At 39.2% G+C, this 21,573-nt stretch overlaps 1 long non-coding RNA gene across 1 annotated transcript in view; it reads right to left on the bottom strand.

The window, feature by feature from the left end:
• The window catches only part of LOC145554811 (uncharacterized), a 337,275-nt gene that overhangs the window by 131,270 nt on the left and 184,432 nt on the right, over nucleotides 1-21,573 (bottom strand). The window lies entirely within an intron of this gene.

Genomic DNA, 21,573 nt, shown 5'->3' with positions numbered 1-21,573 from the left:
GATGGCGCGGGTCACTTCCGGTTCAGACCTGTGAGAACTGTGTGTTGCAAAACATCCAAAGGTTTGTCACATATAGTTTAGAACCCAGTCGCACCAAATACAATGTAAACTTCCCAATTTGAAAAAAGTCAAACCAAAGTTCTCAAAGTGGATGAAGAGATATGGGTAGAAAAGAAAAGGCAGTCACACACACACACACACACACACACACACACACACACACACACACACACACACACACTCACAGTCACAGCTACAGCTGCTATCTCCTGTTTCTCTCCCTGCAGCCCCAGCAGGGTTTGACAACAGCAGACTGGATCTGGGAAACATGCAGTTGCTTGTGTTTTATACACACACACACACACACACACACACACACACACACACACACACACACACACACACACACACACACACACTTCAACTTCATCCAGTAGTGTTCAGTGTTTCCTTCCCTCCTGAGCGTCGTTCTGCCCGTCTCTCTCCCTCCTCATCGTTCCCATTTCATCTTTATAGGTGCTTTAAAACCCGCCTCTGTTTTTTCCTCCATTTTGCTTGTTACATGTGTTTTTTTATTCTTAAACAGCTAATTTACACTCTACTTACATTTGGTTCACTCATCCATGTTGGAGGTTTAGTGAAAAGACAAACTGCCTGACTGCTCAGCAGCTGCTGAGGAACATTACAGATTTTATTTTTGCTTCAGCGCCACATACTGAGCTGAAGTCTGTTATTTTCAGAATATAATTTCAACAATCAAGTTAAGAGTATACTGTGTGACCACATGCAGAGTGTCACAAACGATTCATACCTCTTGTTCTTTTTCACATCCAGCATGTTTCTGCTTCCACACATAGTGAGACCCGTGAAGTGAAATGAAAATCACTGCACAGCTAATAGCACTACATAAAAACGCCCAGAGAAAATCACTGCACAGCTAATAGCACTACATAAAAACGCCCAGAGAGCAGAGAACCCAAAAACATTATATGTTTCCAGATCAATAAAAAACTTGTGAGACTTTAACTAAAGCTGCAGGTTTGAGTCTGTCTGGTGGATTTCAGGTTAAAACATGTTTGATTTTCATCCATTGGGTAGAAAATCCAGAAATTTTACTGAAGTAAGAGAAGAGATACTTCAGAATAAAATTAATCAGGTAGAAGTACAAAGTACAGCTTGGTAAAAATACTCCTAAATGTACATTTTTTCAGTAAAAATGTACTGAATTAAATGTAGTTTTAATCAAAAACACCTGCAGTTTTGTTCAAGTTTCTGAAGTTTTTTATTTAAAGAAACTGATTTGGAAACATTTTTATTTTGCCTGATTTTGTTATTTTGTAATTATTTTTATTCTGGTCCTTAAAATGCCAAAATTTCCACTTTAATCATTTATGTGACTCGACACCTGAATCGATCAAACAATTTTTTGAACGGCAACTTTTTACTTTTACTTGAGTAAAAGTATTTTTCAGTGTTACTGTTAGTTGAATGCAATTCTTGGGTTGTATTCAAAACGTTTAGGCTCCATGATGGTTTACGCATCGCTTCAGAATAAAAATCTGACTCATTTATTTGCTTATTAAACTATTGCATTGTTGTGTAAATAAAATAATATCTCAGTAAGAGTTTTAATTAAAAATATTCTATTTTTCTGGCCAGCATGTCATTTTTAGCCCTTCTGGAGGAAAGTTACATATTTTTTGTATATTTGTAGGTAAATTTGAACAATATCACTATTGTGCCTTTTAGCTACGTCTAATTTACTGCTAACTGCTGCTAACTGATGCTAACTGATGCTAACTGCTGCTAACTGATGCTAACTGCTGCTAACTACTGCTAACTGATGCTAACTGCTGCTAACTGCTGCTAACTGATGCTAACTGCTGCTAACTGCTGCTAACTGATGCTAACTGCTGCTAACTACTGCTAACTGCTGCTAACTGATGCTAACTGCTGCTAACTGCTGCTAACTGATGCTAACTGCTGCTAACTGCTGCTAACTGATGCTAACTGCTGCTAACTGATGCTAACTGCTGCTAACTGATGCTAACTGCTGCTAACTGCTGCTAACTGATGCTAACTGATGCTAACTGATGCTAACTGATGCTAACTGATGCTAACTGCTCACTGGAAGCTATTGCTTTGTGTTTCATTTAGCGTTCTTTATTCTTTTTTATTTCGGGGCAAAAGCTGCTGGACTGACATTAACCACCTGATTTCCTCTTTTGTGTGAATAAATTCAGGGAACCTGAGTTTGTCATGAAATCAACCTCCTGGACCTGCGACGAATATCTGAACATCTCAGATTTAAGCTAAAGTTCTAAAGTTTACAGCTAAAAATGCTAATATAAGATGCTAAATCCTTCAGTCATTAAGGCAGATGACGCATATTTTTCAGCCCAGATTTAAAAATGTCCTCATTTTTACAAACATATCTGGCTGCACGAGCATCTGCAAACACAAACACGTGGCAGCGCTAACAAGCAATAAGACGTAAAGGCCTCGGGTTTCAACCCTCTGTCTGAGCGCGTTTACTGGCTGCCATTTTAACTGGCTGCTCCTAATATTCCTGTCTTTATGAAGCTAATGCCTGAGTTTATTCCTGCCTCAGCTGACTGCCTCCAAAAATGTCAACCCTTCCCTCCTGTCGTTTATTTTCCTTATGAACATCTGTTGGTAACAAGTCAGAACCAATACTTCAGCCACACATGATGCCACCCCAACAGCTGCCGTGTTAAAGTGGAAACCAGCTCTCAGAGGGCCTGGTGTGCCCTCTATTTGACACAAACTTCTCTGGTTGGGCTTTCAAAGGCCTTCCAGCAGCACAGCTGGTGCTGCGACAAAGATCAGCTGCAGAGATGCAGCTTACCGACGGATAGAAAGCTCAAAATGCTCAACAGGACATCAGGATTGAGGGGGCGGATTCTCCTAAGACTCACGTACTTCATAAAAAGTCACTGCCTGCCTTTTAAGGACTGAGGCGAAAGTTTGTCAACTTTATTTGTGCAGCAACGAGACGGTTCAAAGTGCTTTACATCATGAAAACACCAAATACAAAGTCGGAGATCACAGCTAACAATGCACTGCAAAAACACAAAATCTGACCAGGTCTAGTTTAGTCACCTGAAATAAGATAAAACTAACTTACAAATAACTTTTCAGCAGGATGTAGGAGCTTGTTTCAAGTCAATACAGTAAAAAGGTTTTATTGTCAGATTATTTCATTTATAACAAAACATTTCACGTTATAAATGAAACAACCTGCCAAGGGAACAGGAACTTCATCAATTTTATGGAATTACTGACTTGAAACAATCTCTTATATAAAGTTAGAAGTTAGTTTTGTCTCATGTCAGGTGCACTAATCAACTAGAAACTGGATCAAACTGACTTGGTAAGATTTCGTATTTTTGCAGTGTTGAAACATTTTGTCATTGATCACAGTTTCATTAATTATGTTTCAAATCAAATGAAATCGGGTGGGATTTTATTCTGGAGTCAGAGGAGCTCAGTGTTTCAGCTGTTTTTCAGTTTTCTGGAAGTTTGTTCCAGATTTATGGTCCATAGAAGCTGAATGCTGCTTCTCCATGTTTGAGAGATCTGGAAGGTTTGGAAGGTTTGGAAGGTCTGGAAGGTCTGGAAGGTTTGGAAGGTTTGAAAGGTCTGGAAGGTCTGGAAGGTCTGGAAGGTCTGGAAGGTTTGGAAGGTTTGAAAGGTCTGGAAGGTCTGGAAGGTTTGGAAGGTTTGAAAGGTCTGGAAGGTCTGGAAGGTTTGGAAGGTCTGGAAGGTCTGGAAGGTTTGGAAGGTCTGGAAGGTTTGGAAGGTTTGAAAGGTCTGGAAGGTCTGGAAGGTTTGGAAGGTCTGGAAGGTTTGGAAGGTCTGGAAGGTCTGGAAGGTCTGGAAGGTTTGGAAGGTTTGAAAGGTCTGGAAGGTCTGGAAGGTTTGGAAGGTCTGGAAGGTCTGGAAGGTCTGGAAGGTTTGGAAGGTCTGGAAGGTTTGGAAGGTTTGGAAGGTCTGGAAGGTTTGGAAGGTCTGGAAGGTTTGGAAGATCTGGAAGGTTTGGAAGGTTTGGAAGATCTGGAAGGTTTGGAAGGTTTGGAAGGTCTGGAAGGTTTGGAAGATCTGGAAGGTTTGGAAGATCTGGAAGGTCTGGAAGGTTTGGAAGGTCTGGAAGGTTTGGAAGGTTTGGAAGATCTGGAAGGTCTGGAAGGTTTGGAAGGTCTGGAAGGTTTGGAAGGTCTGGAAGGTCTGGAAGGTTTGGAAGGTTTGGAAGATCTGGAAGGTTTGGAAGATCTGGAAGGTCTGGAAGGTTTGGAAGGTTTGGAAGGTTTGGAAGATCTGGAAGGTTTGGAAGACCTGGAAGATCTGGAAGGTTTGGAAGGTTTGGAAGGTTTGGAAGGTTTGGAAGATCTGGAAGGTTTGGAAGACCTGGAAGATCTGGAAGGTTTGGAAGGTTTGGAAGGTTTGGAAGGTCTTGAATGTCTGGAAGGTTTGGAAGGTCTGGAATTTTTTAATAATGATTTTTTTTATTTGTTTTTATTTTTATCTTCTCAACAATAAACATTTTAAATTAAATCTTACCACCATTAAACACTGAAATTAAAATAAACGACTTTTAAGATTCTAATCAGGGCAAAATGGAGACGACGACAGAAAAAACTAACAATTTAAATCATCTAACGTGAAATGAGTCGATCTCTTCCTGTGAACTTGTGTTGCATGTGGAAGTGAGAAGGATCTGCTGATATTAAATATTCCCGTCTTGTCAATAATTACATTTATTTTAATTTGTTCCATTGCTGTGATAAATGCAACACAAAGTCGTTTGTTAATGTCAATAAATTCCACTCTAGATCTTTACAAGAAGGTGCATTTCATGCTACCAAGTTATAATCGGACATTTTTAAACTGCAACATGAACAGGAGAATCAGGAAAAGTGTTTTTAGATCCAAACAGGCTGTGCATTAGGGGTCAAAGGTCAAGCTAATCTCTATGAAAAGCTAAAATCTGCAATGAAATCTGTCCTCATTAAAAACCATAAAACGAATCCGACCTCCATCTGTCGATAACGAACAAAGACTCTGAAGCGATGAATAAATCGGAGATAGTTTGATTATTCATGCGAGTCGTTAACGTTAAAATAATCAGTTATTCTGAAGTCTGGACGCAGCTGCAGAGGAAACTCCTGTTTCACACTGTTTAGAACTACTTGAGTACTCGACCCACCTGTGTAATGCTACTGCAGTACTTCCTGCTCAGCTAGCAAAATTAGCTTAGCTGAAGTAGCTTTTACCTGCTAGCTAAGACGGACATGTAGCCTACGTGTTTGTTGCTACATGTTCTCACTCTGCCAGTCACCACCTTGTTACTCACACAGAGTTTGTACAAATCTGTCCGAACCCTGATGGTTTGAAGCTCCTCCATGGTGAAAACGCTCCACCTGCTCACTGGGTCATGAACTACATCACAGTCTGAGCCTGGAGGCAGCTAGTCTGACATGTCTCCATTCTCCGTCTTATATTATGTATCTCATATATCAGCAGCCATGTTGTTCATTTATCTTTCTCTCGCACATCGGTTAAGAGTGTCCACATATTCTTTTTGTTGGTTCATCTAGTCATTGCGCTGCGTTTGCCTACCAAGATGGCGCGGGTCACTTCCTGTTCAGACCTGTGAGAACTGTGTGTTGCAGAACATCCAAAGGTTGTTCAACGGGACACATCAGACGTTACGGCTCAGGTCAGGGGGTAACTACTGGAAACGGTCAGAAAAAAGCTCCAACACTAATGAAGCACCCAGTGATTAAAACGGGGGGATGGTGACAGCGAAGTAACAACATTTACAGATTAGAGAAACGTTCACTTCTTCCTGGGGCCGATTTATCTTCAGGCACAATTTAAGACCACATTAAGTCACTTATGCGATCAGAGCGATCTGCGACGAAGCCAAATTACTGCACCGCTGAAGTATTTGCTTTCTGAGGAACACAAATATGAGAACAATGTTCCAATCAGGAAAGTAACTGCTTATTAAAAAGCTTTCCTGAAACTCGTAATTTATGGGGCAGAGCATGAAAACAAAGTCACAAAGTGATGGAGAGAGCAAACAGTCAAATGATGACATCACTCACTACGGCAAGCCTCAAGGGAAAACGATCCAAAATATCAAAATTTACCCAACAACCTTTCAGACCCCATGAATGATGACTGGACTCAAGGAATTAAACTCAATTCCTGCAGAAAACCGTCAAATAAATTCACTTCATCGAGTTTACAACACTTCATATAACACAAAGAAAATCATAAATCCATTGGCTTTGATCGCTGAAGACATTTTGATCTGACGGATTATAATAGAAGGAAAATCAGGATTTAACGTTTATCATCTGTTACTGCAGGTTTTTCACTAACCCTCATCTCTGTCATCCAAATGAAAACGTTTCCTCTCACGACTTCCTGACAAATCTGTGCAGCAGAAATATTTTCTTCAGAAAACAGAGGAGTGTAACTACAGAGAAATCAACATTTGTCGTTTAAAGACGGATATAAGTTTCATATTTTGAGCTCAGAATCATCATTACTTCCTCAGTTTTATCTACATGCAGCAAATTCACCGTGACTGAGAAAATGATCAACCAGTTCGTTGAATGCTGGCGTTAGTTAGCTTCGTTATCTGTCCCGTTTTCGATGATTAAGGAAGTTCCTTCCACTAAATTTATGAGGATTTCATCAGTTCCTTCAGCGGTGAAAACATCCCAGATGAAAAGAGTTTGACTTCTTTGTTTCATGACACCTGGCCTCTTTTCTACTGCAGCCAATAACGCCGATCACAATCAGCAGCCATTTTGGACCCACGTTTAAACGCCACACGTCAGCTGACCACAAAGGAGAGACGCTCCTCACGCCCCATTTTTTAAAAAAGTAAATATTACAGGGAACTTTCAAAGTTTCTAAGAAAAGGAAGATTTTCCTGGAGCTCCTGAGAGAAAAGTTTTATAATCGCTTTTCATTCATCCTGACCTACATAATGTGTTTCCCTTAGTGGTGGAGTACGACAGCATATGAGGCCGATGTAGACGGACGAAAAACAGAGAACATTTCCACCAGAAAAGTCAGAAATTTTAAAATTCATCTCAGAAATTTTTGAGAAAAAATTTGGAAATTTTTGAGTTTCAAAAGTCGGAAGATTTTTTTTGTCGAAATTTCTGAGCTTTTTCTAGCAAATTTTCAAACATAGACATTTCTAAGACCACTTTCAAAAAACTTTCAAAATATTTAAACTTTTTCAATAATTTTCTAGGAAATTTCTGAGATTAATCTGAAATTTTTGCTGTTATTTTAAACACATTTTGGACATTTCAAACTCAGAAATTTGTTTTTTTCTAATAAAATTTCTGAGATTTCTTTGCTGGAAATTTGCACTGGTTTAATTAATCTACCATCGCTGTAATACGACTATGGAGAGCCATTTCAGCCAAAATTAAATAAATAAAGTTCTTGAAATAAATGGACTTTTCAATAATATTGTAACTTAATTAATGGAAAAAAATTCAAAAACTGCTCACGACAAATTTATGAGTTAAGGGTGAATCAAAGTTTTCAAATATGCAAACAAGTGAAGTCAAACTGAGGAATAATTTGAATATTGAACTTAGATAATGTTTAGACATAAAACTGTTAAAATTATTAAACCAATATGTGATTATTGCTGCATACCATATAATGTATTATCAGTTTATTACTGTTTTTCTTTATTTTAACGAGATAATGATTGTTCAACCACTAAATAAAGTTAGACATTAAATTGATGGGTTAACTATAAAGTGCAGGTTTCATTGTTACATGTATTTTAGATTATAAGGAGAGAGAATATCGATACGTTTATACTTCCTTAAATATATAAAACTAAAGCTTTGACATTATGCTTCATGCTGGAAGTATTTTTGTACATATTCATAAAATTAACAAACTATATATTGAGTGTGTATTGGAGGAACTGATAGCTAAGCTAACCGTAGCGTGTATCATATATACTGTACAGAAATGCAGCTAAGCTAAGCTAACCGTAGCGTAGAACATATATACTGTACAGAAATGCAGCTAAGCTAAGCTAACCGTAGCGTGTAACATATATACTGTACAGAAATGCAGCTAAGCTAAGCTAACCGTAGCGTGGAACATATATACTGTACAGAAATGCAGCTAAGCTAAGCTAACCGTAGAGTGTAACATATATACTGTTCAGAAATGCAGCTAAGCTAACCGTAGCGTGGAACATATATACTGTACAGAAATGCAGCTAAGCTAAGCTAACCGTAGCTGCTAAAAACAAAGCCTGCATTGGATTCTCTCTCTGGGAAAGTGGATGTCAGTTGGTAGTCGTACCACTTTGGTGCAGACTGAAATAACAACCAGAGGATGAATTGTCATGAAAAGTGATACAGACATCTGTGGTCCACAGAGCATGAATCCTAATGATGCTTTCCATCCTGCTAATTTATGCTTCCTGCCTTCCTCGCCCCTCCATCTTCTGGCTGTGTCAGGAAAACCAATCTCCCTCCACCATCATGAAGGATGCTCCAATCTTTTAAATGTGTCTTACAGAGAGAGGGAAGTACATCAGGATGGAGGATTCACAGGTGAGGAAAAGGTTTCTTTTTTCCTCTTTTTCCTTGGAAATGAGAGATTTATTTGATCATTTTGGCTCATTTTGCGTCATAATTGGACATTTTAAGCTCATATTTTGCTCTGATTTGTTTGATGGTTGGTCCAATATAAATATTCGGAGAGCCTGAATGCCGACATTTTAGGCCAATTCAATTTATTTTAATTTGTCGTTATGGTTTTTTTGGACAGTTTTCTGACCTGTGATAAGAAATATGGCATTTCTACCAGTTTTAATGTCGTTATCGATTAAAGTTTTTATCCTTAAACGTTACATTGTTACTATGAAATAAGTTGAGCAAACCACAGAAATGTGCTTTACATTTTCCTCTGTGCAACTTGTTCTTGTTACAGAAATTTTCTCCTGTTTAAGTTAATTTTTGCACTACAAAAAATACTTTTTCTTTTCCTAATACAGTCTGATGTTATTAATTCAAGTTTTGCTATAATTCAGATCATCATATTGTGTGCAGACCCAGGAGGATCCTGTTGCCAAATGTATCAGAAAGTAGGTCAGGAGCCTCCAGCTTCTCATCCTGATCTAAAATATTAAAAAAGCTGCAGAGTTTATTCAATATTATTAAAATATATGTTTTTACATATTTGCTCAAACTGTCACTATGTTGTGACAGTTTGCCATGAGACAGATAATCTGTGAAAACAATCGATCTCCTCCACCTCCAGGGCTGCTGCTGAAGAGATCAGAGCCAGGAGGCGGGGCTTAGCGCTGTCAATCAAGTCCATACATGGACTGCTCAGTGTTTTAATGGCAGAGAAACAATTAAATGAAAACTAGTTAGCTTCTCTAACTAGCCTCAGCATTCATGTAGTCACAAAGAGAGGTGATTGGCAGCGCTAAGACCCGCCTCCTGGCTCTGATTGGTTGTTTCAAGTTATCACTGGGAGAGGAGAAGGCCGACGGCTTTGGGTTTTTTTACATCATGTGTCTCATTCTACACTCTCACAACATAGAGACGGTTTCAACAAATATGTAAAAATATATACTTTTTGTAAAAGTTACTGCAGGTATAAGTGGAACATAGTTTTAATTTCCAAAACAACCCAAAAGGAAAATCACATCAGTTATTGGTTTCATACCTCAATACAAACCTGTCCAGGTCAACGTGGCTCAAATAAAACAGTTAACCTGTCCAGCACCTGGTGCAGCTGCTAGGAAACCAAACGTTCCCATCAGGATGAAGCTGAACATGACGGTTTCCACAGGCGAATAAGGAAAAGGCAAACAGCGCCGGGTCCAGTTGGACCTCAGCATCCAGGCTCGTTTTCCCAGTGCAGTCGGCCAAACACCTCTTCAGGTTATTACACATTTATCTGCTCGCTTTCACACATCAAACTGAGCTTCCCTCTGGGAAACGGATGAATTGTTAATGTTCGTCTGAGCAGATCATTTACACGACTTCCTGCATTAATGCCAGTAACTTTGTGCTTTTTGAAAAACTTCACATCCTGCATTATCTCATATTTTGCACTTCTTATTGTTTTAATTCTTCATTTAAAAATGAAAACTCAGGTCTGTCATGATAACAAATGTTGCTGGACGATAAATTGTATTGCAATAAACATTAATATTGTTGTTTTTAAGACCATTTTTAAAGTAATATAGTGTAGATGCACTTTAATAAACTTTAAATTCTAATCAACATTTCAGACTGGAACTGGAAGGCATTTTAAATATCCAAAATAAATAAACAAAACAACAAATAAAATGAAAGATGAAGTTTCTGAAACAAAACTGTCTCAAAAAAGGTTTAGTTCAAAACCAAAACACCAGACTGGAAACTTTTATCATCCAGTTTTCAGCAGAAAGATTCAAATACAGGGAAATAATATTTATCCATCCTCAAGAAGTCCTGCAGAGGAGCGAACCGCATGCAGGAAGCTAATTAATGCAAAGAAGAAACACTAAAAATACTTTACACACAGGCAGCTGGGTGAGAAACATCAAAGCAGCAGCAGAAAAGCGTCTTTAGATCGAGACGGAGCCGAGAAGTACGACGCAGGATGAAAAGAAACGAGACAAAAGAGGACAAAGTAACAAGACAGACGGGGGAAAACAGAAAAGTAAAATGAGACGGATGAAATAGTCAAATCCAAATTACCTGAGAGGAAGACACACACTGTCAAATATTTAAAAGCAGGAGTTTTTTCAGATCCTGGGCTGATGGGAAGAAAAATTCCCCTGAGTAGAGAGAAGAGGGGCTTTTAAAAGGAGACGGAGACACGAGCTGTTCAAAGAGCAGAGGGAAGGAAAATGTGACAGGAACTTTAAGGGAAATTAAAACAGCTGGTTGAATTAAAACATGATGAGAAATCACATCTGAAGGAGCGAGAGAAAACGTTCCGGTCTGGCTTTGTGTTTATCGCCCTTCAGACCTTCAAAACCGAGATGCCTCAAATATTCTTCCTTCCAGCTCAGAGTTACTGTTTGTTACAAGACCGAAAGCAAAGAAGCTTTAAAAATCCCCAAAATGTGATATTTAAAACATCTACAACTGACCAGATTACTGACCCGCAATCAGCTGTCAGATTATAATCCCAGACTGTGTAGATAATTTAACTTTAGTTAAATCCTGCAGTCCTGCAAAACACAAATAAATTCTACTTACTTATTTTAAGGACTTACACTGCAAAGACACAAAATATTACAGAGCAAATTTGGTAATTTAAATATCAATATAATAAATAATTCCTTAATATTGATGAAAAAGTTCTACTTTCACTGGCAGATTATTTCACTTCTAATAAAGGAAAAATGTCTTATTTCAAGTGAAATAATATATTTGCACTAGAAACTAAACAAAAATCACCTGGTAGGATTTTGTGTTTTTGCAGAGACCAGATTTATTTAACATTAAAGGAATAAATAACAATTTATTGTCCAACAAAATGTTTTCAGAGCTTCCTGTCGCATTTCATCCAGATTTTACGACGTTGATATGAGATGATAAATCTGCAGCAGATGCAATAAATCTGGATTTAGATAATAAATTATAATTATGAACTTATTTGTGTCACCGAAGGGAATCACATCACAATCCCACAAGTCGCAACGTTTCCGTTTCCTGTCCGCTGCGTTAGCGACTGGCAGCCAATCAGAAGCAATATTTCAATAAATCATTTATTATTTTCAAAAAGTGATTGATAAAGGTGAAATAATTATGAAAATCTAAGATTAAGAAAGGTATGAGACGACATTTTTATTTTTTATTTTTTTGCATTTCTTTCCCTCGTGTCCTTCAAACATCCCGAGGGCCCCACAGCGCCCTCTGGCGGCCCCGAAGTGGAAAACACTGATCTGATCCCAGGTCACAATTATCTATAAAATCTCAACATGAAATTTTTATAAAAGGACAAAGTATTTATATCAATAGCTGCCCGAAATACTAAATTCTTCTCATTATTTATACAACATAAACTGGAGAAATATCTAAAAATGCTGGGAATCCAGGACAAAAGTTTTAAGAAATATTAAATTTATTGCTAGCAGAAGTTAAAAAGTGAAGTTTAAAGGTGCAAAAGAGAAACTGAAGCAAACACTGGGGAGAAGGTGAGCTGCTCTGGCCTGGAGGCTCAGGTGACCCACATCAGCTGGTGACCCTCTGCGTCGTCCAATCAGACTGTCCGGCATGTTCCGCCTCTCATTAAAACCTCTGCTCGATATGAACAAGACCTCTCCGTCTCGTCCTTTCATGCAGCTGCAGCTGAGGATGAGATCCCTCCTGTGTTTCTAATCTTAGCCCACAGATGAAACCAAACGCTCCTGTGGGCAGGATCCGTACCGGTCAGCAGGACTCGCCGCAACGCCACGCAAATGCAGCGGACAGTAAACACAACATCTGAAGAAGCTCTGCGATCACAGAGCCAGAGACGCCAAAGACAAAAACATCGAAACGGGAGAGGAGTCGGTTTTTCTGCTGCGTCAGCGTTTCCTCCGTTCCTCCCAAAAGTCCAGACTTTTATTATGAAAAAAGGCAATTTATGCTATAAGAAGAATGAATTCCCTGAGAAACGGCTTAATAATAAACTTCAAACTTAATGGCTGCTTTCCAGAACGTGTGGCTACTGAACATGACACTGGGATTAAAACATGCTAAGAACCAGAACTCCCAGTAAGACTTATCTCTATATCTTTATACAGATGTGGAGCAAACTTCCCGTAAACTGCAGAACAGCTGAAACACTGACTTCCTTTAAATTAAGACTAAAACCCACCAGCCCAGAGCTGCTTCTGAACCGCAATACATGAAATATATTTGACGTGTTTGGATGGTTATGATGAGGACACTCGACAAAATGGTTTCTGTGTGATGTTTGTGTGAAACACTGAAATCTGCTACACAAATAAACTTGATTGATTCCAGTAAACATAAATACATTAAATGAAAAAGATAAAAACAAGAAGCAAAACAAAACACCTGAAACTCTTAAAAGGTGACCTAAAAGGCAAAAAGAGTTTGTTTGTTTTCTAGCGGCGCTGCTGCAGCAGAACCGAATGAAACCTGGAGACGAAGCTGTTCGGTGCTGAGCGCCGCAGCAAAAAACGGGGAAAAAACGCAGAAACGCCAACACAACCACTTTCTTCTGACTCCTCGTGTCGGCTACGCTACGCGCAGACTCGTTGCCATAGCAACTGACTGACAACGACGCCACTATGTGTTTCAGGATTCAACACCAAAAGACACTCAAGCATTTCCCACACAAAGAGCAGAACATTCAGTCCGTTACGGTTTCATGTCTTAAGGCTTGATGCTTATTTTCCGATTATTAGTGATTAGTGATTATAGATTATTGGTGAAACACAAATTCAAACCTCTGTGTTAACCCTGTTACATAGATCGTTGACAATAAAGTACACTTGACTTGATCGCTGTGATAGACAGCGCTGCTAGCAGGTAAGCTAATGCAGCTAACGGGGTAAATTAGCTACTGCTGCTAGCAGCTAAGCTAACATAGCGATGGCAGATTAGCTCATTTAAACACCTACTGCACTGTCAGAGTTGGTGTTTCAGTAACTTTTAGTATTTTTTAACTGAACTGAAACACAGAATTCCAAAGCAAATCTATGTTGAGGTTGTCATAGTCAAGCTAGCATAACTGAGCTACTGCCCTCTCCTTCACTATTTTTTTCTTAATTAAAACCTTTTCCTGACTTTGTTATCTATTTGACAAATAGCAAACCACTGCATTCCTTTTTCTTTTACATGTCAGGCGTACGTTTAAGATTTAGTGTGTTATGTTGACAACTTTACAGCTAAAACCATCGTCGGCTAGTTGCTTTTTGCCCTCCAGCAGGAAGCTGGGCGTTATGACGTCTACTGCGGAATACAAACTCCGGAAAGTAACTTCTTTATGAGACAAATGTAGCTGAAAAACGTTTATTTCTCCATTTCACTGCATCAAACTATTTCCCAGCTTCACACTCTGCATGCAGATGAAATTATGTTTTGGGTTATGTAGCATAGTAACAGAGCTGACAGTGGATAAACTCAGTGTTTGACCACCAATAAATCTTATTTGTGGTGTTAAATTACACTTTAAGGATCTGTGCCTGCAGCGCAGACTGCAGGACTTCTGTTTTTAGCTCAAATGTATTTTATAAATGAGTAAATTCAACACACATACACTGTTTTATTCATATTAATGTATAGATAATGACAGCCTATAACGTTTTCTTTTGACACAATGAAAGAATCTGTGTCAGTTTTACTAGTTTTATTTGAAGAAAGTGTGTTAAGCCCACTACGTTTCTTCTTCAGCTGCTCTTAATGCTGCTGCTGTCACTGTGATGGAATTGTTTTGATTATTGGGGATCTAAAAATGGTCTGTTTCTGTCATATTTCCTGTCTGAATTCATGTTTTTGTGTTTTCTCTCCCGTTCCTCTTTTCTTTTTTCAGCTTCCTGTGAAACAGGGAAACCGTTTTGGGAGCAAACACCTGCATCTACACCTGCAGATCATCACTCAATCAGAAGAAATATTTTTACTCCAGCTTTCCTTCCAGGCTGCACCAGATTGTTTGGAAAATAGATTCATCTTCTCAGTAAAGTTATTTCTAAATAATTATTTTATAGCTTCTGACCAAATTCTGTCCTTGGTCTTTGTGTAACCCTGAAAAGCTTGATTGCCAAAACTGTGTGTTGCTTTCCTGCCCACTCATCAACTCCCACATTGTGTTGCTCACAGCAAACTCCACATGATCATTTTTCCTTCTTTTTCTACAATCTTTAGTATATTTTCAAACAAACTCCCTCAGGGTCATTTAATGTCTCCTGGCTTGTTTTTAAACCCATTTTACCATTTTTTAAAAGTAATTCTTTAGTTTATTACTGAATTAATAAAAATTATGAATTAAGTATTTTTATGGGAAGAAAAAGATAATAAAATCTTGCTCTTTTAGTTTTTCTTAATGTGTTTTTTACTCTAATTCTAGCAGTTATCTAAATTATCTGCAGTATTTAAATTCTTGTGAAGAGTCTGTTGTTTTTTTTATAAAGACACTTTAATTTTAATCTCTTGAACCATTTGCAGATCTCCAAAATTTTTTCCATCAGTGTAGTTCCATACAAACAGAGCAGAACAGCAAGTTATCACACATTGTTTTGCTAATTCTACACTACAAACTTATTCAGCTCATTTGGTGGATTTTAGAAATGTATAACCAATAAGCAGAAATAAAACGTTTTCGCAGTGAAAAATATTTCCATACTTTGATTATTTTACCTCCAAAACGGGACAATCTATTTTTTTTCTGCCGCCTTTTAAAATGTACCTTCAGCGTCATTCTTACCGTAAGAATGTATAATTTTACAGCTAATTAAATAAATCAGAAAAGTACTGAGCCGATGTCAGAAACGGTTTTATTTAAAGCGTCGTTATTTTTCTGTCGGACCGCCACCTGTTTCCATGACGACCGAAGAGCTCGGCGGCAGCGCCCTCTGCTGGCGGCAATTAAAACCAAAATCGTGACTGCGCATGAGCAGAAATCAGAATTTTAACATTATTTAAATGTGTCTGGGTTTTTCAAACCTACGTAAAAACACTGAAACACTGGGGGGGGGCACGTGTGGGTGGCGCAGAGGTTCAGCACAACCCACACGGAGGTCTTGGTCCTCGACGCGGCCGTCACAGGTTCGATTCCCTTTGCCGCATGTCTTCCCTCATTATCCTCTTTCCTGTTGATTCACTATCGCATAGTAGTGATGGTGGCAGCGAGAGCCAATAAAACCTTAAAAAGAAGAGGGGGGCAAGAATGGCTTCATAAATGTTGTGTTTTGACAGAGAAGCCCCCATGAGGGTCTTAGCGCTGTCAGTCAACCTCATGTACTCGCTGCTAAATGTGCTAATGGTGGAGAAACAGCTTATCATTACAGGAAAACTGTTTATCCGCCATTATTGGTGACCATGCTAACTAGCATTAGCATTCACAACAAGCTCTGCTAGCTGCAGAGAGCAAGGGGGATGATTGACAGCGCGAAGACCCGCCTCCTGGCTCTGATTGGTTGTTTCTACTTAGTACTGTGAGATTTTAGATTATCTCTCATGACATGGTGACAGTTTCAATAAATAAAAAATATTACTTTATGAAAGTTATATGCTGCAGCTTTAAATTCAAAATTTTGTATTTTATGTATAAATAACATGAAACTAAGTAGAAATTTGTTCAAACCTATCAACTAAACACATTCAGTGCTTGCAGATGCATGTTATAACACATTTATTGCTAATTACAGCTGGAGACACAAAGATTCCCTCGTTAAAACGGCCATGTTGTGACCCTGCACACATTTAAAGAGCAGATAGCATAAAGACATCCTGCGTCCACAGCTTGGCCTAGAACTGCAGCTCCAGAGTGGCAGAGCAGGAGGCCGATGCAAACTGCCGCAGTGCTTGTGTGCCCTTTGACCTTTCCCACTGAGGAGGAAGATAACAGGCTGGACCACCTGACCCCATCTCAGCGCCTGCTCTTTGATACACTCCGGCCTCAACGCAGCAGCTTTATCTGCTGCCCCCCCGCGCGCCTGCTGCTCAACGCATCGACGGCTACGTTCGGAAAAAATAACCGCACACCTGCTGGACCTGGTCATAATGGAGGGACAATCCAATCCTGCAAAAACACAGGAATCATTAACAAGAGGCGCTGAAAAATGTGAGATATTTAAATAAAACTGGCAACCAGGGATGTAGAAAGAGCGGCGCTACTTCAACATATCTTTACTCAAGTAAGAGTAAAAAAGTATTTGGTAAAAATTAAACTCAATCCAAACATCATTTAATATTTAAAAATGGCATCATTAGACAAACCAAAAGTCAAGTGAAAGATTTGATATTTTAAGGACCAAAATGACAATAATTCATATCAGTAACAAAACTTTACAAAACCAGGCAACAGAAAATGTTTCCAAATCATCCATCCATTTTCTGCACCTTTTTCCCTTAGTGGGGTCGGAGGGTTGCTGGTGCCTCTCCAGCTGGCGTGCCGGGCGAGAGGTGGGGTCACCCTGGACAGGTCGTCAGTCTGCCGCAGGGCAACACAGAGACACACAGAGACACACAACCATGCACACACACACTCACACCTAGGGACAATTTAGAGAGGCCAATTAACCTGACAGTCATGTTTTGGACTGTGGGAGGAACCGGAGTACCAGGAGAAAACCCACCATGCACAGGGAGAACATGGAGACTCCATGCAGAAAGACGGGAATCGAACCCAGAACCTTCTTGCTGCAAGGCAACAGCTCTACCAACTGCACCACTGTGCAGCCGTTTCCAAATCAATTTGTGTAAATAAAAAACTTGTGAAACTTTAACAGAAGCTGCAGGTTTGAGTTAAAACATGTTTGATTTTCATTCAGTGGGAAGAAAATCCAGAAATGTTACTCAAGTAAGAGTAAAAATACTTTATAGTAAAATTACTCAAGGAAAAGTAAAGATGAAATATTCCTAAAAGTAAAGTTTTTCAAAAAGGGAACTATAAAAATACAGTAATGGTAAACAGAAGGTCAGATTTGTGCATGAAAAGAATGTTTTGTTAAAGATGTGAGATTTTTCCATAAAGCAGCAACACCATGATTTTTATCTGCTTGTCCTGATTTACTGGATATTTAATCTCAACGTTCTGAGTCAGGAGTTTGATTCGCAGGATTTCCTCCCACATGTTCACTATGATAACAAAACAAACTCTCATGATAGTTTCACTGTAATTAATTAAAGTAGTTTAGGAGGTTTGACATGCCTGTTAGTGGAGGATAATCTGCAACACGGGAGCTTTAGATATTAAATTAATCCCTTGAAACGAGACAAAAACAAGCCGATAACACAAATTATTAGTTTCTCCCAGCTGACATTTTTTAATCAGGACTTTATGGATAGTTTCATTCAGTTATCCTTATGGATGGATAAACCATTTAAAAGATTCTCCAATATAATATTGTTTTGGTTTTACGGAGTCTGCATCTTTCTGTTTGTTCTTTTTAAAGTTTTGACATTTCTTGAACCTTTACTGTAGATTATTTCTGAGAATAAATATGCTGGTTGGGTTTAATTTTGGTGCATGAATACGACCTGAAACATTATTTTCAACAAAACACCAAAAACACTAAATTATTCTTTCAAAGAGCGATAATTAAAGCCTGGTGTTCGTAGAATAAACGCAGCGCTAACACACAGAGCCTGCCATGAATTTTTACCAATTAAATGTCAAATGGAAATAAATGTGTTTATGTTAGAGGCTGCAAAAGACGACGACAATATTCATGAGTTAAAGTGGCCTAGTTAAAGTTCAGACATAAATCCAACTGAGAATCTGAGGAAGGACTTGACTAACCGTCTCAGTCGGTGTGGAAACCACCACAAAAATATTCAGCTGCACCAGATATTATTTCCAAAACCGGCCAAACACTAATACACACACCGCACTTTTCAGATCATTTGAAAGACATTTTGTATTTTCTGCTGGTCTGTCACATAAAATCCTCCTGAAACAGAAATATGAATATTCAGCAAAGCTCTGTCTTCTTCAGTCAGTGAAGCCTGAAACATTTTTCTGGTTTCCACATGAACGCCTCCTCTGCGGCTCAGGCTCTGCGGTCATTTCCTGCCCGTTGTTTCGCATCCTCTTTGTTTATTTGCAGGACTTTTAAAGTCTGCAGACAAACAGACAAGATGTACAAACGTCTTCCTGTGCGTGTTCGGTTTTCATTGATTGCACTGGAATGTAAATATCCGGTCTTGTTTCTGAATTGAACGGCCGACACTTTAAGCACTCTAAGTGAGATTGCGCCTCTGAAAAATTGCGCACTTAAGTGCTGGGTGTAATTTCAACAATGCACAAGCGGTGAGGTCTGGTGCATAATATGCTCTGTTGTTTGGTGCAACAATTCACATCAAAGTTGGATGATTTAGGAGGGTTTTGTCAGAATGTGACCAGGCAATATGTTTGGGTGCAGGCCGCCTGTGGTACATTAAAACTAATTCAGCTCCAGGAACAAACTGTGGCAGCCATTCATCACAGCGAGGCATTTGGGGGGGAAAGGAACAATACATCACATTTTGGGCTTTTTGTCTGCTGTCAGCAAACTTCTACCCCTTTCCTCTCAATCCAGAAAGTCCATTTTAGTGTAATTTATTCCTCTGTGACAAACCTAAATAGCAAATTAAATCATTTCTAAGCTTCACTTAGTAAAATTGTAGAAGAAACAAAAAACAATTAAAATGAGGTTATTTGCCTCCGGTGCAAATCAGAAATATAAACGCTGCCATTCCTCTTCTTTCTATCCATAAAGGACGTTGCAAAACAATAAAACAATCAGAAAACTGAAAATGCTCGTTGCTTTTGAACCGGCTACATGTGTGTGTGCGTACTGCCTCCTGGTGGTGGAGTTTCAGGTTGCAGCTGGTGGAGGAAATGTTGCAGCAATTGTTTCCAGTTTTCATGGTTTTTAACCAACTTATTTTTATCATAAATCAACCTTTATTTTTATCTTTTAACACAAATAATTAGATGGGCTGCACAGTGGGGCAGTGGGTAGAGCTGTTGCCTTGCAGCAAGAAGGTTCTGGGTTCGATTCCCGGCCCCGGTCTTTCTGCATGGAGTCTCCATGTTCTCTCTGTGCATGGTGGGTTTTCTCCAGGTACTCCGGTTTCCTCCCACAGTCCAAAAACATGACTGTCAGGTTAATTGGTCTGTCTAAATTGCCCCTAGGTGTGAGTGTGTGTGTGCATGGTTGTGTGTCTCTGTGTTGCCCTGCGACAGACTGGCGACCTGTCCAGGTGACCCCGCCTCTCGCCCCGAACGTTAGCTGGAGAGACAGCAGCACCTCCTGACCCACTGAGGGACAAGGGTGTAAAGAAAATGGATGGATGGATAATTATTGTTTTACTCTAACTGGTTTCTCACAACATGCATTAATGCTCCTTTTAGAATGACGAAATGAGAACAGTTGTCATGTGACGCAACTCTACTGGGAGCCATCTTGGCGGGCAGTTGTTACGGAGTTACTATGACAACAAGCTCAGAATTAGCGCTCCCTGCTAGCTAAGACGGACATGTAGCCTACGTGTTTGTTACTACTCACTCTGCCAGTCACCAGAACCTTGTCACATATAGAGTTCGTCTTTTCAAATCCGTTCAAACGTTGTTTAGTTCAGTGTTTTTAAACCTTTTTTGAGCCGAGGTTCATTGTTTTAATTGAAAAAATCACGAGGCACCACCAACCAAAATGTAAACAAAGATACTCTGTGGCCGCCTATATTACAGTCATTCTTATCAAAGTGTCTTAATAGGAATCAAATAAACACAAACATTTATTTTTATCATATTTTATCTTATTTCAAACCTCACTTAACATGTCCACCTCAAAAATACACCTGAACAGCCACAACACTGTGGTGAGATGCATTAATGTTCTAATTCTGTTGTTTTAATGTAAAATGCTCTGCACCTGCTGCCATCTAGTGGTGATAAAATGACATGATTACGCCGCTAGTCACACTACAGCAAAGACACTCAAAGATGGCGTTATTTGCAGATAATTAATTTGTTTTCAAAAAATCTTTTAAGACCAATTACCGTATTTTCCGGACTATGAGCGCACCATCCTATAAACCGTACCTTCAAAAAAATTTTTGTTCAAATCCGGTTTTGTTCACACAGAGTTTAGGTGCAGCGGCTTTATTTCCCTCCTGTCCTGCCAGATCTATACTCAACTTAGAAGCTGCATCATATGAGTTTGAAAACATTTCTCCGCCGTGCCTGCTGCTAGCATGTGCTTGTTCTAAATGGATATTAGCGAGTTCTTCTTTGATTTCCAATTCTGACTTCCAATGATTGACTTCCTGCTAGAGAGCCCCCTGGTGGTTGAAGCAAAATCCACAGAAAAGCCGCACCAGGCTATAAACCGCATGGTTCAACGTGCAGGAAAGAAGTAGCAGCTTTTAGTCCGGAAAATACGGTACTGTGGGTGAAACTGGATAATTTCCACGGCACATCTGACGATCACTCACGGTACACTAGTGTGCCGCGGCCCAGAGGTTTAAAAACACTGGATTAGCCTACGAAGCTCCTCCATGTTTTACTCTCTGCTGTTCATTAATTAGTGAACTATGTCACAGCAGGACACTTCATCCGACATGTTTCGATCCTGCAGCAGCCATTTTGTTCATGCATTTGTCTCGTGTACATTGGTCAGTGGGGGGTCCACGCATTTTCCTTTTGTTGGTTCATGTCTGTTTCAGCTAAGCTTAATGAACGAATGAACCAACAGAACATGGCGCAGATCACTTCCGGTTCAGACTTGTGGGAACTACATTTTGCGAAATAGTTTTTTCCAACTTCAGCAGAAAACAGACAAATATTTGCACACATTTGTAATGGAGACTCGGCAGCGCT

This window comes from Poecilia reticulata, chromosome 14 (genome assembly GCF_904066995.2).
Source record: "Poecilia reticulata chromosome 14, P_reticulata-male-v2, whole genome shotgun sequence".
NCBI classification, from domain to species: domain Eukaryota; kingdom Metazoa; phylum Chordata; class Actinopteri; order Cyprinodontiformes; family Poeciliidae; genus Poecilia; species Poecilia reticulata.
The sequence above is the reverse complement of the archived record's forward strand: the minus strand, read 5'-3'. Positions and strand labels throughout refer to the sequence as shown.